Below are 12,551 nucleotides of genomic sequence, written 5' to 3'. Positions count from 1 at the left end.
ACACGTGGCAGAACCGGGACAAGGAGACAGGTTCTCGGACTCTTTCCCTGGACTTCGAACGTCAAGTTATCGAACAAATACCCCCGGTTTTGAAGGCAGACAAAAAAGCATGCACGGTCTGCTCATGCCTTATGTCAGACGCCTCAGAGGTGATTTCCTCTGCTCCCTGCGTACAAACAACCACCCGGATACACTCTTACTCTGGTTTTCAGAGCAAACCGGCAAAACCAACACACTCGCTCTTTTCCCTGCTTCATTAAAAAAAAAAAAAAGAAAACTAAACTAAAAACCCAACTGATTTTCCATCCACTCATCTAATAGAAGATCTTGGTTCCCTCTTCCATCGAAGTCAGTCAGAGCTATTCTTTCGGCCATAAATCTTCCCATCACATTCCCAGGTAGGAGAGCAGCCTCGGGGCGACGGCACCCAAATTGAGGGTCCAGGGGCTTGCAAGAGAAGCAATGACCTTATCGGTCAGGTCCCTCCTGGGAGCAAGAAGCCCGTTCCAATTCTTTCCCTCTCCTACTCAAGAAAGCCTAGCATTTCTTCGAAGCCATGAAGGAAATCGAACCAAACTGAATCCCGCTGAAGAAAACCAAATCAAAGGCCAGGCTTCCTCACCCACGCGGGCCCTATCCTGAGTGAAAATGCCGTTGGCAAAATACTGCTCACTGAGGCCTGGCCCCACGGTTAAAGGTCTGAAGCTAGGAAAGACGCAGCGTCAGCACCGATGCATACAGAAAGTACATACTACTGACAGCCGTAGCTAATATTGGTTTAGCGAGAACACACGTCCGACGTTGTACTTAATCCCCACAAGAACCCTATGGGATTAGGACTAATATCACCCCCCCTTTACAGATGAAGGAACCGAGGCCCAGGAGTCGGGAAGTCTGGCCAAGGCCACACAGCTAGAGCAATAAACCATGGTTAACTTCGGGCAATGATTCGGAGAGGGGTAGCTGCTTTCCACTTTTTGAAAATCGTATACGTTAGTGTTTTCTCTTTATCACTTGATTTGCCACCAGCAAATAACTACATTGCCTTTTAAATGAAAAAGATGTAGCCAGACCGTAAGGTGAGCCTAATTCAGACTAAATGAGAAAGTGGTAAGTCCTTACGTTAGCGACAAGTAAAAAATATAAAATATCATAATGTATGGTTTTAAGTTTATTTTGAGAGAGGGAGAGAGAGCACGAGCAGGGGAGGGGCGGGGGGGGGGGGGGGGAGAGGATCCCAAGCAGGCTCTGTGCCATCAGCGTGGAGCCCAATGTGGGGCTCAAACTCACGAACCACGAGACCGTGACCTGAGCCTAAATCGAGAGTCGGATGCTCAACCGACTGAGCCACCTAGGTGCCCCTATAAAATATTATAAAACAAAATACAATTTTTCATCTTTAAGTATCGGACCGGGTCAACCAAGGACCACACAGGACAGTTTCCTAGGGCAACCGTTTGTTCGTGAGGAGGTACTTGAAAGTGGGTACCCCTTCGTGACTGGGGATGCCTAAAAAGCTGGATCTTTGGAAGCATTTGGAGCATTCTCCCAGCACTCCCGGCGTTATTGTTTTCCTGGTTCTTGGAGAATCAACGTCCCAAATCCCACACTGGTGGCCTCCAGTCTAATAAGATGCGTTCACGTCACACGGACAGAGCAGGTGAATAACATTCACGGATTGCTGCCAAACCCAACGTCGCCTTCGGTGCCCCCTCTTTTCGCAAAACACAACTTTGTGTGGCTGACACCGATGCGCACACATCGGTGCGAGAGGCCCACAAAGGCATAGGGCCAGAGGAAAAGGAGAAACCAGACACCCGGCTCCTCTGCCCAGGAAGCAGAGAAGCGGCCACACGGGGCCGGGCGCCCCACACTGCCCACCTACTTCCTCCCTCCCCAGAGGAGGGGCCGACCCCCCTTTGTCCTCCCTCCTCAGAGCCTGGCCCCGGGGTGAAAGTTGAAACCCCGGAGGAAGTTCAGCGTAGTGGGGATTCAATTACTCAGGAAGGACAGACTTCCTTTGAGTCCCTGATTTTCAAATCGTAGGATCTAGAAAACTCGGCCACCCCACCTCTGCTCACTGCCCATCATCCCCTCAAAAGGAAAGTTTCTTGTCTTCTTCCACAGACACAGAATAGCCTGTCTCAGTGACTGACTTATCCACTTGGATCAGAGCGCCTCTTCTGCGCCAACTTCCAACTCTCTCAGAAAACAAAGAGAGAGGAAGAAGAATCAGGGACATCTGCTGGTTGCCACATCCATCTGCGTAATTGGATCAATAATCTCCATTTTGGAAACGGCCTAAATATATTTTTCCATGAATATTGTTCTAAAAAACTCAGTGAGAGTCAACTTACAGCTCACCAAACAGCACAGGATTTTCACTCGAGATAGGTTATCCCTACTCAAAACCAACAAAGGATACTCTACAGGGAAATCGTACAAGAACTGTGGACGCGAAGGGGGGCAGGCAGGCTGGGGCAGCGTGAAGACCGACTTCCCCTTATTTCCTTTCAGGGGCCGGCACGTGCTGGAAATTCCTCCCCCAACTGCCACTCAGCTGTACCCTCACAGGATGCACTCGTGTAATGCGTTTGCCGGAAATCATTTGTCTGGGTGGCCACGCCTGGTGGACATTGCCATGCTAAATGAGTCTGGCTCAAAATTAACTGCCCCAGATCATTCTGTTGAACACAAGATGGCTTGTTTAGGGAGGACGGGAGAGGAAAGATTTGTGCAAACACCTGGAGTCCACGCAGCTCTCTATAGCCTCCACGGCTCCTTGAATACCTGCTGAAAAAAAACGGATGGCCGGATTTGGAGGCATTACTTGCCGAGAGACGCATCTGTGACATCTTCTCCGCATCATGCACCTCTGCCTGACAGTCTGTTGTCTGATCCTCTTCCCTAGAAGAGAGGGTCCATGAGGTCAAGGACCTTACCTGATGAGTAGCTTATTGTACCTCTAACACCTAGGATTATATAATAAGTGTCGAATGAATATTTGTTGAATATTACTCATGACCAACTCAGCCACGGGAGATCACTGGAGAGTAGCACTGTGAACGGCATGGAGAAAGAGCCTCGTGGAATGTTCTACTCCTAAGGCCATAAAACAAATGTTCAGATGCTTTCCAGAGCAATTAAATCCCAATCCCTCGTAGGAAGACCGGTGACTCAAGCAGGAGGTTGGCACACGGCCCCAGAGGGAGTCACAGCATGGTCTCGCAGGCACAGGATCCTGGTGAAGTTAGCTCAGACTCGCAGCTAAAGCCCTGCTTAACCCAGCGGCTGTCACTAGCGTGCACCCGTTTGGGTTCGCGTGCCTGCCTGCGGGCACACACTTTGACGACCTGGATTTGTTACCTTAGTTTTACAGAAGGGGAAACTGAGGCACCCAGAGACGAAGTGACGTGATCCAGGTCAGGCAGCGGGAAACACTGCAGAGGCAGGACTTGCCCCTGAACCCTGACAGGCCCAGGGGGTGTGCCGTCCTCCTCCATGTCTGAGTGGCCTTGGCACTCCAGGAAAAGCTCAAAGGTGTCTCTCTTCTCAAAGCCACCAGAAGAGTAGCTCTTGTCGGCTGTCCCTCCCGCCAGTTGGGACATTCTGTCTTCTCTGCTTGCGTGGAGTCCAGAGGGAACATTGCTACACAACTTTTTTTCTTTTAATCCCCTGTGGTATTTCAACCTTTCTTGGAAAAGAAATACATCAATTCTTAGTCATCCCTCCTAAGTAAAAGGGCACGAAGGAAGCCACAGAGTTTTCTAAACTCTCTAAATTCTGGCCAGCGTTTCAACTTCACCTCATACCGAATCTTCTTCCCAGAAATGCCCCTAGGAGTAGAATACGTGGCCGATTTGAGTTTTATTTCTTCACCCCGTTTTCCCCGTGGTGGGTCCGAAAGGTGGGGGAACAGCCCAAAAAGCAGGTAACAGAAGAGAAAAGAGGAGGCAAGCGAGGGAACGGAATTAAAGCAAGGCCTACATACCAGCCCCCGAAAACCCAAGCATGTGACTGAGCTACGCCGGCCTTACGGGTCCAGCCCAGCAGCCCCGTGGGGAAAGGGAGGGTGAGGCGGGGCCCTGGGCAACTCTCAGCAGAGCAAACAGCACAACCCCCTCACTCTGCAGTTCCGGACCCTTCTTTTTTTCTGTTTTGGGGAGAGAGATTAACGTCACTAAATAATAGAAGACCTACATTCTTGAAAATTTAATGACTGTCCTATATCAAGCAGCTGTCAAATTTATTTGCTTGTTTTCCTGACAAAGTGTTTCATCCCAAATGTTCACAGGGGATCTTGCCTTCATCAGTCTCAAGTCACCGAGAGGGGGGTGAGAGGCAACCCGAGAAAGCAGGAATTCCCAATTTCCTAATTAACCCGTAAATTCCGAAGACCAGGTCAGCCCACCTTCCCCACCCCCGCCCCCGCCCCCCCACCCCCCACCCTACACGATTCCACAGAATCATGGAGCAGAGGACAAAGCAGCCATAGACAGTCTCCTTGTACTTGGTTGGAATTACTAGCCAATTCCAACAGGATTCTTTTCTTTTTTTGAATTTATTTTGAGACAGAGACTGCTCGAGTGGGGGAGGGGCAGAGAGAGAGAGAGAGAGAGAGAGAGAGAGAGAGAGAGAGAGGGAGGGAGGGAACCCCAAGCAGGCCCTGCACTGTCAATGCAGAGCCCGATGAAGGGCTCAAACCCACAAATCATGAGATCATGACCTGAGACCTGAGCTGAAACCAAGAGTCGGACGCTTAACCAACTAAGTCACCTATGCGCCGCCCCCCCCCCCCGCCCCAACAGGGTTCTAATGTGTGCCTTTGGCTGGTCTCCCTTCCTTCATTTCACTGCACGACTGCTGGTCCTGATGCCCAGAACACACTCTGAGATGGTTTTGGCTCCTCTCCTCCTGGCCCCCAGTCTCTCCTCCCATCTCTGAGCAAGGATGGGGGCTCTCCACTGTGAACCCTTTGTGTAAATGCCCATCCCTTCCCCGGCACCAGCTCTCCCCTCTCCCCTAAACCGCTGACTTTGCCCAGTTCTCTGTCCACATTTTCACTCGTCTCAGGAAAGGGTGGCAGAAATAGGTCCTGTCCCAAGTAACCTGAGCTTTGCCCTTAACCAGTGATGCCACTGTGTGGGGATATCAGAGTTGGCCCTTGTCTGCCTGGTAACCCTATCCAAAGCAGCATCTTGGAGACCATCCCACCTCTAATATTATGTCAGCACGGTCCCAGAAGGCAAGAGAAGGTGAAACTCAACTTTCTCCACTGTGCATAAGAGCCACCCTTAAAACTAATGATTAAACTTCATTTTTAATTACAGGGGAGTTTGAACGAGGCATGCTCTCCAATTTCCTCCCTGCCCTTCCTGCCCCAGTGGTCCTGACTATGGCAAGGATGGCCATTAAAGTTCAACTGGATTTCAAACAGAGAGGTAGGGCCTAACACGCACGCATCGTTCATTGAACATTTACTTCTCGGTGTCCACTGTCAGCCAAGCTCCAGATAGAAGTAAAAAAAGTCAATGTGAGCAAAGAACTTCATCTGGAGAGAAGACAGACGTTTGTTTGCTGTCCTTAATGACTATTAACAGCATTAGCTTCTGCTTGGAGGCTGATCTGGAAAATGAAAAGGGAGAAGGGAGGCTAACTGTGGGGGCAGCCCATCAAAGAATCAAGCAACACAGCCTTCCCTCTGTAGGAGACAGAAAAGTGACAGGAGAACCCGAGTTAAAATTGCAACCAGCCCCCTACATCTCCTGCCACCGATGTCCCTTGCCTAGCTTACTTTCTGTAGTCCATAGCGGTAACCACTTTCTAGCACGCAGTATACGTTGTTCACTTATGGTCTGCCTCCTCCCGCTAGGTTGCCATTGCCAGGAGGGCGGGGATTCTGTCTGCTTCACTTACTGATGTAATGCCAGCACCCAGCGGAGTACATGACACATAGGAGGTGCTCAATGAATATTTGTCGAACGGATTAGGGAAAGCCAGCAACCCAAGAAACTCTTAGTTTCAAGAACCTAAAGAGGGGCACCTGAGTGGCTCAGTCGGTTAAGCATCAGACGTCGGCTCAGGTCATGATCTCACGGTTCGTGGGTTCAAGCCCCGCGTCGGGCTCTGTGCTGCCAGCTCGGAGCCTGGAGCCTGCTTCAGATTCTGTGTTTCCTTCTCTCTCTGCCCCTCCCATACTCACACTCCGTCTTTCTCAAAAATAAATAAACATTTAAAAAATGGAAGAAAAAAAAAAAAGAACCTAAAGAGAATCGCACATCCCAGATGAGAGTACGGCATAAAAAACACTCCAGCAAAAGGGACCCTATCATACATCCCATCGTTTAACAAAAGCCTCATCTTTAATTCTGGCACACCCAGAGTGGGGAAGGGGCGGCATAAGAAATATAACTGGGTAACTATTTTTAGGTTCTTGTCCTGTTTTGGGTTCCCCCCAAAAGCCTCATCTCAAGGGACGATCTGGGTGCAAGAGGTGATTCTAGAAAGCCCAGTAGAGTGGGCGCAAGGGTGGTGAGACAGGGGAGGGGAGGAAGCCAGCGCAAGTTACTACAGGTGATGTAGCACATCTCAGGACTGCCCTACCAAGGGGGAGGGGGGAGTCTAGGGTATTCTTCACCAAATCTCCCCACTCCCTGGTTGAGGGCAACTGTGGTGTGGGGGAGGGGCGGGGCGTCGGGCACACCCCTGCAGCCCAGAGAAAGCCCTCAGACGGAGAGGCTGCAGGGGTCGTGCTGTGGTAAGGAGCTGTAGGGGTGTAGCGGGTTGTCTCCTGAGCTGCAGGTGGCCTCCCGGTGGACCTAGCGAAGACGGGGCGGGCACAGCCAGGGTGTGCTACAATTCCCTCCTCTGTTTCCTCGTGAACCCGGTATTACCTACGTGAAGAGGGGTAATTGGTTTTGTTCTCTGTTAGATGTCACGTCGGCCTGTCTCTCATTAGCCTGGTTGCCTGATGTTTAGAGTTTTTCCTCTCCTCATCAATAAAAGCAATTGAAGTGTTTCCTTTGGGGGAAAAGAGCAAGAGGATGGAATCCTGTGGTGTTTGAAAAAAGAAAAGGAACGAGGCTGCTTCCAAATCAAAATAGCATCGAGACCAAAAAAAAAAAAAATAGGGGAAAAATGCCTACCGAAAGTTCCGCTTTTTCTCATTCATTGTTGACACTCTAAAATAAAGCACTCTATAAATACGAAGCACTAGCATGTTTGGAGAATATCAGCCTACTCCAATTTAAAACACGACACACATTCCTGAGAGGCGAACTGTAAATTGTGTCATGTACTGAAAATTAGTTTTTCACTTTTTACTTGCTTTTAAAATACAAGACTTCCTGGCCAAAACAATCTGATCAGGGGAAACGTTTCTCGCCTGGAAATGGCAATAAATGTTTAAAAGGAATTTGAATTTCACCAGGTTTACAGATCTGAATTTGATTTCCTGCAACAGAACTTTTGGCCGAGATCATTTACCGAGGGAGTTATTGGGTTTGCCACTGCGCACAGAGTGGGGACGGGGGTGGGGGCATTATCTCCCAGTTCTGATGACGCTCTTGAAAACCACCCCTCCAACACTGCAGGAAACGAAAGCAGTAGAGTGAGACAACAGCTAACACCTACTGAACACGTTCCATGTGCCAGGTGCGGGCGTAAGCAGGTTTTTCTTTTTTGGGCAGAAATACAAGGTACTCGTGAGATATCTCGGACAGACAGATCTAAGAACTGGCCATAAGACCAGTTTTGATTATGACATAACATCAATTGATTCCCTGCTGTACGTCAGAAAGCACCCCAGGCTCACTTCTAGCTGCTCACGGCCGTTGTTAAATACGCAACGATACTACGTAGGCTCTGAGCTCTCCGACATTAGGGACTCACTTCTAGAGGAAGAAACTAAAACACAGAGAAGTTAACTTGCCCAAGGCCACTCAGCCTGGAAGTGGCAGAACCCGAATTGGAACCCAGGGAGTTGGGCTCCAAGCCTACTTTCTTAACCATCGACTACCCCAATGCGAGGAAGTGGGAGGGCTGGATCCTAGTCCGGGTTCAACCTCTACCCATGTGTAACCTTAGAGAGGTATGTAATCTCTCTGGGCCTGTGTCCGAGAGCATTCTTCAGAGTTACTGGGTGAATACACCTCCCTGATCATTTCCAATAGCTTTTAGCATTTTCCTAAAGGAAAATGTTAGAAGTCTTTAACGTGACATATTAAATGTTGGCAAAATTTAAGAGCATCGTTAACCACAGCGTCATTCAGTAGAGCTGTCGTAACATCAACTTTCTACGCCCCTCAACAGTGTCAACGAAGCGCTCGCTGCATGTTTAACAGACATGTTGGATATCATTTCGAGGGTCAGAGTGGTATCTCATTCATCTTTTTATCTCGCGCGACTAGCATGGTAGCACCTAACGGGCACTGAAACAAGGTTGTTAAATGAGTAGCGGAAGGTTGTGTCGGCATACGTATTCCACAACACGGTAGCAGTACACCCTCCACTCCCACCCCTTTGTAGAGATGAGGAAATGGAAAGAGTTTCATGAAGTAGAGAAGGTGGAGGGAAAAAGGAGAAGACAGAATGAGGAAAATGTAGACAGGCTTCTAACTCCACCTCAGTCTGCTCCACTACGGTATGCGAAGCCAACTTTCAACATGCCAGCTAATAAACCAAGATCACCTTCCAAAGTCAAATGTGAATGATTTCTGAGGTGTTGGTGTTTGGGGGGCCGCTTTCTATTAGTATGAAACATTGAGGTTGGAATTATATTTAATTCACTTTAGATTAAATTTTGAAATTTAGATGGCTAAGGGCACATGGATGGTTGAATCCAAGCGGCTTTAAGATATTCATCATAGTCTCTGATTTAGGCACATAACATAAGAAGTACTTGACCGCTTCAAAACGAAGAAGATTCCACCTAAAACTGAAATTGCAAACTACCGGCAAACCCTAGGAATACGGAGCGTGGAGGGTCCCTGTCGTTGGCATCCCTCAGAGCCCTCTTCATCTCCTTGCGTATCTGAACCTTTCCTCAAATTAGGCCCGTGAAGCTTTCAAGGGGCCATCACGATCCCTAGGCTCCTGGTTATCTTTCATGAATTCTCATTATGGTTCATGAAACTTGCAAAGCTACTTCTTGAGATACTGGGGGAGCTGATGGACCCCAGAAGTTTGGGGTTTAGGGTTTAGGGAAGAAACAGTGGCTACGCTCAGCAGCTATAAGGGATATCCACGTGTGCTCCACTGACTCTGCCCTCTGACAGGGCAATCGGGACAAAGAGGAAACCCAGAGAAGGATGCTGCGTTCAAAACCCCAATCTTGGGCAATTGAGGTCCACCAGATAACCTCTTCTTTCTTTCCTTGTTTGCTCGCCTGTCTGTGCTCTGGGAGAATGAATATGCTATTTGTTTTCTTTGAAGATTTCCTTCTGATGAGAGATTCTGGGAATGCATCAAGGCTGGATAAGTGCCCGTCCCTCAACCTTAAGATGATGTAAATTGAACAGACCTGGATGGGGTCCATCAAGTCGCCTCTCCTCATCACTGCTCCTTGTGAAGGAGAAAACAATCATGTGTTTATCCTCAGGGCTGACAGTGTGCAGATGTGTTTTCTTAATGGCACTTGCGACACGTTTATTTATCCTCTTTGGTGCTTGGAGCCTGTCTCTTCACATCTTTTCCAGCTGTACAGGGCAAGTCTGCTGGTAACCTCCAGTTTTTTTCAAACTGATTCTCTTGCCCCGGATTGTTTGTTTTGTTTTTTTAAGTAATTTAAACCACACAAGTAGCCCTTGGGAGAAGGGTTATTTAGTCAAGGGAAAGTTGTTTAGAACACCACCCATGAGATCTTCCCATGCTTCACCCTTTGGCCGGGACAAAGGTGGAAGGATAAGGAAAAAAATGAGATTTGCCTTACCAATCTTTCTGACAAAAATTCAAAGAATGTCTGGACGGTGGAAAGAGACCAAAAGCTATCCTCTTCTTTACCTTTATTAGAGACTGTCTCTAGTAACATAAGGGAGATATTAACCTTCGATGGTGTAAAGCTAAGTTCTTTTTTTTTCAATGTTTATTTATTTTGAGAGAGAGAGAGAGAGAGCAAGTGGGAGAGGGGCAGAGAGAGAGAGAGAATATCCCAAGCAGGCTCTGCACTGTCAGCACAGAGCCCGATGTGGGGCTCGAACACACGAACTGCGAGATCACGACCTGAGCCAAAACTCAGCGTCAGATGCTTAACTGACTGAGCCACCCAGGCGCCCCCAAAGCTAAGTTCTTGAATGTACACTTAATTAGCTTATTAGTTCACATTCTGTAATATTAAATTATTTGGGGGTGAATATATACATGATTAAGTATGCTCTGGGTCTTAGATCCAACCACATCAGGTGGCTGAGGATGGTGCTAGGTATTCTAGAAACGCCATTTAGGGCATTTCCTGGATACTCCGGACAATAAGAGAACTACCCAACATCCAGTAGCTGTCTACCTTTCATCCTGCATCCTGTCACAAGGCCAGGGGAACTGATTGCGACAGACACCGCCTTTTCTTGCTGTGTAATGGATCTGTGGTCTCTTTTCCATTGAAATTCCAAAGAGGGCACAACTGTCCAGAATGAGACAGGCCCACACTCACGTCTAGATCACAAGACGGCAGGTGACACGGCACAAATAACACTTGGCAGCCAGGAGCGTGAGGCACGGTGATCCTTAGCCGTAGCCCGTCACGTCTCCAAGTACACACCTCAGGCGTTCCAGATGTGCCCGCCATGTGTGTATCACAAATATTTTTTGCACGCACACCATGAGCCAGGCAGATCGTGCTGAATGCCCAGGGTGCAACAGCAAACAATATAGACGACGGCTCTTGAGGCCCTATCAGCTTAGTGGGGGAAGTGGAGAGAAAGCAAGGGACTGGTCAAGCAAACGAAAATATTTGTCAATTATGAGAAGCCCAGGGAAGAAAAAGAGGGTGGCGAGACACAGAAAAACAGGGATGGGGGGGATCCTGAAGTAAGGATAGGGTTCTGAAGGATGAAGCGTGGGGGGAAAGGGTGAGGACGGGACAACACACACAAATGCTCTGATGTAAGAGCGAGCTTGCGTGCATTTAAAAGCTGGTGACGGGCCAGCGTGGCAGAGAGCGCTGGGCCTGGGAAGCGTGGCCCGGCACGAAGTCACGAAGCCGGAGAGATGGGCGGGCCTCACCAGGTCAGGCAGGGCCTTCCGGGAGGCCTGGGTTTCATTCTAAGCGCAATGGGAAGGGACCGGAGAGTTCTTAAAGGGGCGTCTCATCGTGCGGCCCGTGGGTTAAAGGATCACTGCGATGGCCGAGTGCAGAATGGATACAGGGAGGCCAGAGAGGAGGCAGTCGCTGCGGTCCAGGTGACAGGAGGTGACGGCCTGGTCTTGGGCGGTGTGCAAGAGATGGAGAAAAGGAGAGGCGGACGTCAGTGAACTCTCTCCCGCCCTGGTTATGGGCACTGCCTCTTCTCGCCATGGCCGGATGGATGCCAGGTTAAGAGAGACCCTCATGTCTAGGTCCTGAGCACCGGGGCTATTCCGTGCCTCAGTTCCCCATCTGTTACAAGGGGATGAAATGGTACCTACGTCATAGGGGTGTTTTAAGATTTGTTTAGAAAAGTGCTTGGTGCACAGACAGTGCTACAAAAAAACGTCAGCTATTATTACTGTGACATCAGATACTAGTAACTACTATTTCCTGATCACTCACTACATGCCATATGCTCGATATAGATTTTCTCACTTAATTTGTACCCTAAATAATGGTAATACATACAGCAAACCATAGGGGTTCTCCATCGCGCTAGTACCAAGGCTCGTGCGGCCTGCGGCAGGGGTGGGGGGCGGTGAAGGACTGCGTTCTAAATGGGACAGCTCCCCTAGAGGCTGCTCGGGGACTGGGGGAACTGGGGGCGCTGGGACAGGGCCCGCTCTGGCGGGTGGGCCCAGCCACAAGTCGGTGTTTTGCGTGCGAGCTCACCACCACGGGGACGGCAGGCAGCCCGCTCGGCCTCTGCGGCCCCCTCTGGGGCCCCGGGGCAGGAAGATGCTCTCGGGAGGCTGCCTGAGGCTCGTGCTGGTGCTTCTTCAGTGTATTTTTGAGTCGGGCAGGACGACGAGGGAGGGGGATGGCAACTCTATCTGGAAGGAAGTGGAGGGGAAACCAGGGAGGGAAAGGGTACTTTGACTAGCCCTGCTCACGCTGGGAGCTATGTGAACGAGTCCTCTGTCTTCTTTAAAGCTAGCTCCTTCCGCCCCGTCCCCCTCCCTCCCTCCCTTTCTTCCTCTCCCCCTTTCTCTTTCCCCGACTCCCTCCCTCACCCCATCTCCGTCTCTCTCACACGAACACAACCGTGCACGCACCCGCGTCCACACGCAACGGGGAACAGACTCTTCTTCACTGGCTGCCTCTCCCTCGGCTCGGGCACGGGGACACGGAGGGCAGGTGGAAGCCGGGGAACCCATCCGTTTCCCCCTGGACAAAGGGCAGGGGTGGACTGTGCTTGTTTATTTATTTT

General features: G+C 49.7%; 1 protein-coding gene across 2 annotated transcripts in view; it reads right to left on the bottom strand.

Annotated features, from left to right (window-relative positions):
* The window catches only part of NHS (NHS actin remodeling regulator), a 342,272-nt gene that overhangs the window by 150,841 nt on the left and 178,880 nt on the right, over positions 1-12,551 (bottom strand). The window lies entirely within an intron of this gene.

The sequence above is a fragment of the Felis catus genome, chromosome X (assembly GCF_018350175.1).
Source record: "Felis catus isolate Fca126 chromosome X, F.catus_Fca126_mat1.0, whole genome shotgun sequence".
Lineage (NCBI taxonomy): Eukaryota > Metazoa > Chordata > Mammalia > Carnivora > Felidae > Felis > Felis catus.
Note: the sequence above shows the minus strand (reverse complement) of the source record. Positions and strands in the feature narration are given on the sequence as shown.